This window comes from Amborella trichopoda, chromosome 13 (assembly GCF_054954075.1).
Source record: "Amborella trichopoda isolate Santa Cruz 75 chromosome 13, AtrichopodaSantaCruz75HAP2 v2.0, whole genome shotgun sequence".
NCBI classification, from domain to species: domain Eukaryota; kingdom Viridiplantae; phylum Streptophyta; class Magnoliopsida; order Amborellales; family Amborellaceae; genus Amborella; species Amborella trichopoda.
Genome location: NC_142348.1, coordinates 43,349,152 through 43,355,206, shown reverse-complemented (window position 1 = coordinate 43,355,206; position 6,055 = coordinate 43,349,152).

Below are 6,055 nucleotides of genomic sequence, written 5' to 3'. Positions count from 1 at the left end.
AAGTGTTATTAGAATAGGACTGACCGCCGATTGGTTTGTTGAAATTAGGATTATTCATCGACTTCCATCTGACCTTTTAAGAGCATAATGAATGCATATCATGAGAGGTGCCTTATTTAGTTGGTCATAACCAATCAATATAATTAAATATATGTCAAAACTTATATTTGCTTTGGATGAAACCAGAGCGCCAATCCAATCTGACCTTACAACATGACTTAAAGGTTAGACCTTACAATGCTACTTAAAGGTTCTCATGGTTTGTGATAGTGTTTAAAAAATCGCTGATCCAGATTGGAATTGTCTTATTCGAATTGAGAATCGTTTAGAGAGATTCGGATCTCGAAATATATCGAGATCCATAAGAACGGGGTTTTTCTACATTAATTTAATAAATTCTAGAATAGATTCTATAAGAGTGAAACAAGAACAAAAGATGTTTCAATAACAATGAGGAAAGTTTTTTACTTTTTGAATCAGATAAATCATTTGATCTATCATTCATTGGAACAAGAAAAAGGAATGGCCTGGCCAGGGTACTGGCCAGGCTGGGGAACAAAATAACTTTCGGGCGAAATAAGAAAAAGAAGAGGTATCTTTTCTTTTTCTTTTGAAAATCTCAGTTTTAAGTTTCAAATTGCTATTTTTTATATAAAAAAGATTCTTATCGGTCTTTACTTCACGTGATACATTATGAATTATCATTTTCCAATCCAATTGGAGAGATGGATGAGTGGATTAAGGCGTCGGATTGCTAATCCGTTGTACAAGCTATTTGTACCGAGGGTTCGAATCCCTCTCTCTCTCTCCGTTCCCTCTGATGATTTGAGATTTCTCTTTGAAATTTGAAACCTGATTTGAGATTTCTCTTTTAAATTTGAAACCCGATTTTTTTTTTGCTGTTCTATATCGGAATCGTCCAAATCAAATCAAGAACCGTCTAAAGAGATCCGGATCCCAAAATATATCGGGATCTACCTTTGAGGTCAACAACCAATTAACCTCCCACGAGGTCAACAACTAATTAACCATAGAGTAAAGGTCCTGGCTTTTATATAGGCATTTTACCCTCCCATTGTGAGCTATGGGACAATTCATGTATCTTTTAAAGTGTGAACACAGAGTGTACGTTTAATACATAGCTCATTTTGGTGGTCCATGACCACATAATATACTATAACATAGTTTCTTCTCTCTAGCTTGTTTTTTACTACATGGCAAGTTTTCAAATTTTTTATTTTTTTACCATAATAAACGAAGTGGGGCAACTTAGGGGAATGGACCTGCCATTTTTTTTATTTGAATTTTAATATCTTTATTTTCCATTTTTCAAAGTAAAATCTTTTTTAATTTTCTTTTAGTGTCATAATATTAAAATTTATAAAGGGTTTATTTTTTTAATCATATTATAAAAAAAAAGAATTATTGAGTGTGTCAATTAATTTAATAATATTAGTGAGCGTGTCAATTAATTTATAAATCTTAGCTTGTTATGTTTCCAAATTAGCGTGTCATTTTTAATAAGCCTCATCAACATATTTTTTAATTAAATGAAATAATTAGAGTGCCAAATTAAAGAAAATTCCATATATAAGTTTTTTCTATTTATGCCATATTAGAGTGCCGATATATTTTTATTTTTATTCTTTTATAACTATTGTGCATGTTGCCAATAGGATTTTTTTTTCTTTTAATTTTGATATCTTTAGTTTTCATTTTTTGGGATAAATTGTTTTGAAAGTTTTTAATATTATAACATTAGAATTTATTGGGGGTTTGAATTTTTATTTTTAATCATATTATATGAAAGCATTTTCTAATATTTTTTTAATCGTGTTTACTATACTATTATAATTAATAATTATATATTGATAGCCAAATTTTATATTTTATTTATTAATTTATTTATATTATAAAATATGAAATGTATTATTTTGCTTATAGTTGTAAATAATTTTTTTAAATTAGATGATATTATAAGATATTTTAGATTTGTTCTTATTTGTATAGTAACATGATTATAAAATATAAACCAACAAGTTCAATTTTATTATATAATATTATAGTTAATTAGGTTGTGATAATTTTGGATAAGTAAAGTGAATTAATAAATATTTAATACTTTGATATGACTCTAATTTCACTTTATATAAAAAAATTATTATCTTTTTATAATATTAAAATACTATATTATAATTAATACTTTTACAGACATACCTGTATTTACCTATTTTTACAAAATAACAAAAGTACATAATGCAACACTCCTAATTACGTTTAGAAACTAAAAGAATACTATTTTAAGAGATTTATAGTGATTTTTTGAAAATATTTTGAGACAAAAATTGCAGATTCCACTTACTCTTCGATCCGACACACTGATTCTCTCATCCGACACGGGTGTGGGTGTGACCGATTCGTGTCTCCCATCCAATTTTTTAATCCTTGGTTTGAGGAAGTCTTTAAATTGTTTTACAATATACTCCTCAAGGCCAGTTGAAGATTGTATATTTGCGATTCAGATTGCCAAAGAGAATTTGTACAAGACCATCTTTCTCTGGGCTTCATACCCCATGATCAAATTTGTACTAAGAGTTTTCAGTGGTCAATAACCACATGACCACCTTTCTCTTTGTCGTCCTGAACGTCCCATCCTTAAATTTCTATCGGTGTTCTTAGTGGTCGGTGAATTTGAGAACGTCTTTGTTGGGATTGCTTGAATCCCAAGAAGTACTTTTCTTTTCCTTTTTTTCTGGTTTCGTATTCTTAGGGGCTTGTTTAGGTCTTATGTATGTGTCGGGAACAGTGTAGGATTGCCCGACGGGGGCTCGGTACCCGGCCATGGGCGTGGTCCAGGTAACCCAGCCTGAGTTGGCTGCGCTTTCGTGCGCTCAAAATGGGGCAAAAAATCTCTTTTATGGCCGGGCCGTGCCATGCCGTGCCGTGCCCTTGAGAGAGAGGGGAAGAGTGAACGGTGGAGAGTCAGAGAAGAAGAGCTGGGACCCTGTTGCCCCTGCACGAACACTAGAGAGAGAGAGAGAAGAGGGAGAGAAAGCTAGAGAGAGAGAGGAGGATAACCCCCTAAGCTACCGAAAAACAGACTCGCCCAGTGGGCGAGTTCAAGTAATCGGTCTGATTTGGTACGACCCGGCCCGGTCCCTTTTTTCAACCGTCGTTACGAATTATAGGAAATACCTTTTTTGTTTTTGCGAGTACGGGAATCCTGACAATAAGAAGCATATTCTCCCATATCCGAATACGATACGTGGGTGGGTCAGTCTGTTTATCCCCGACATGGAAGATTTGGGTGTTTACTTTTTCTCTTTATCGATAGATGTTTTGTAGAGAGCGACAAGGCATAGAGAGTTCATGGATTGTGTGCAGGGTGTAGAGAGAGGCTTGGTAAGATTGTCTCTCTTAGGTAAGAATCATATTCTGTTCAGAAGTGAAAAATGATCAATCGCTTGATTTTCTTGCTTTTGTTTTGCTTGCTCGTTGCCTCCTGTTGTCATTTTCTTTCTCGCTCTTTACTGTGCCTGTTTTTCTTTTTCTTTTTTTGACAATATACTTTGCCTGGTATTAGAGCTGGTTTTGGACTGTCATGACGGCTGTGGTATTTTGAACAAACAACTTTGTTACCGAACGTAGCAATGCTGGTTAGAAGGACTTACTAGTATAACAAGGTCTACATAGAAACATTAACAGAAAAATAAAAAAAAACGAAACTGGAGTGCATGTTAAATGAGAAATTAGGGGACCTAGATCTAAAGACTATAAGCATTATTTGATCGTGTTTGTAAACAAAGTGTTGGGGAACATCATCAATGAGGCTCTAGCACCTAAAAGTTTGAGAACCTTATTATTGGAAATGTGGCCTATCAGGCCCTTTTCTTCCAAAAATTTGTTTTTTTTCAATAATGGTACAAAAGCTATATTGAAGTATACGTGATCCCAAAACTTTGTTTTTTTTCAATAATGATACAAAAGCCATATTGAAATATATGTAAAATACCATGCGGTTAACATGAAGAAATGCCTTATACTTGGATCCACTTTTTAGCTTTAATAGGATGTAGCACTGGAGGAAAAACCTAGTGTCACTGGAGGGAAAACCCAAGGGTGTGTTTGGAATCGGATTCGTTATAATAATTTGTTTTTATATTATAAATATACAAAGTTTACTTAATTTATAAATATCTTTTATCAAATTGTGGGAATGCTTGGATGACATCTTATTATGTGAGTCAATGGACTAATGATAACATTAGCTCATTACATAGGATTAAGAGTTTGGTGACAATTTGTTAATCTTAATTAACTGCACTTAAGGGAATTAAGGCTGGAGTTATATGTGGATCTCAACTCCTATAGACCATGAATATGAGAATTACAAAATAAATGTGTTCTCTATAAAAGAAGGTTAATCCCTCTATAAAAGATAGAAAAAAAGTATAGAAAAATAGTGATGGAATGTGAATGAGATTCACCAAAGATGTTCTGCATGGCTTGGTCTATAGGAACATCAAGCCTTTCGTGTGATTTAAGGATATATCCAAGTAAGTTGTTTATTGATTTTATTTATTAATTTTCATTATTGAAAATAACAATAGTATCATAGCGAGGTTAGAGAAGTTGCTGAAAGAAAGAGAAATAGAGGCAACTGAGTTTGGTTCTTCAAAAAAATTTTCCCCACCGAGATGTGCATGGTAATATTAACACAACAGCCACAACTTGCTATTTTGTGAAACATTCAATATATATTTTTTGCCAACTAGAAGCCATTTGACGTTTGAAGGCCAAGGGACAATCTCAGTATGCTGTAAGTGTGTCTCAGAGGGGCCATCCTGACTAGACCGTTGCTGCTATTGTACCAAAGATGTTGGAGATCGCTCCTTCTCCTGACACCACCTGCACTGCCCTTGTCTTCACCATTGATTAGATGCAGCGTCTCCTATAGGCCATGGCTACTGGCTCATCGCAATACCTCTCGGCCATGCTGCTTCGTTCTCAGGTACATCTTCTTTCCCTTGGATCTTTGATTCAGGGGCTTTCTATCATATGACCTCAGATGACTCTCTTTTGTTACATTGTTCCACACCCTCATCACCCGTACATACTGTCGATGGATCCCCTTTGGCCATTGCATATGTTGGGTCTGTTGATTCTCGCTCCTATTCTTATAGTTGACTTACTATTTCGAATGTCTTACACGTCCCTAGTCGTCATGTTGATCTTCTCTTTATCAGTTAGCTTGCTAACCTTGGTTATAATAGCATTTCTTTTCATCCAAGCTGTGTCGTGCAGGATCAACACTCAGGGCAAATAAATGGGGTGGGCCGTAGGATTGGTCACCTCTATTATCTTGAGCACTTTACGTTCCCAACCATGGTATCGTGATTTCGCCGAGTAGCTCCAAGTTTTATATACAACTTGGGGCAGATAAATTTTTTAAAAAATTTTTAAAAAAATGTAAAAAATACGTAAATGGTGTATAGTTTTTTTTTACATGATTTGGCTGTTTGTGGATGTTTTTAACCATAATCCCTATTTTTATATTTTCTTTCTTTTGAATTTTTGTAAAATCTCCCTTCTATAAAATCAGCTTTTTTTAGACCCATTTTTGTATACTTTTTAAAGCTTTTTTGGACTTTTTAAGGATGCTTTTAGTTTTATTTTACTTTTACACCGTAGTGAATCTTATGCTAGGTGATCATGCACATATATTGGGATTGAGGTAAATTGAAGAATCAAGGCTAGGGTATATGTAGGTTTTAAGACCCAACTATTTACGAACTTGTGATATGGACCTCTCTACCCCACTATATTGGAGAGGCATGGACCTCTCTACCCCACTATGTTGGTGAGGCTTTTAAATACGGTTATGACTAACATGCTTCAATCTAGAAGCTGTAATGGGTGTCTCTATTTGATAAATTTTAGGTCCATGAGCGAACTAGGCTAACTCATTATCCTTGGTTTCTTGTGGGAGGTTTGAAGTTGTCTTTTCACGGACAACTCAATGTTAGCCACGTACTAAGATCACATGTATGCTTTC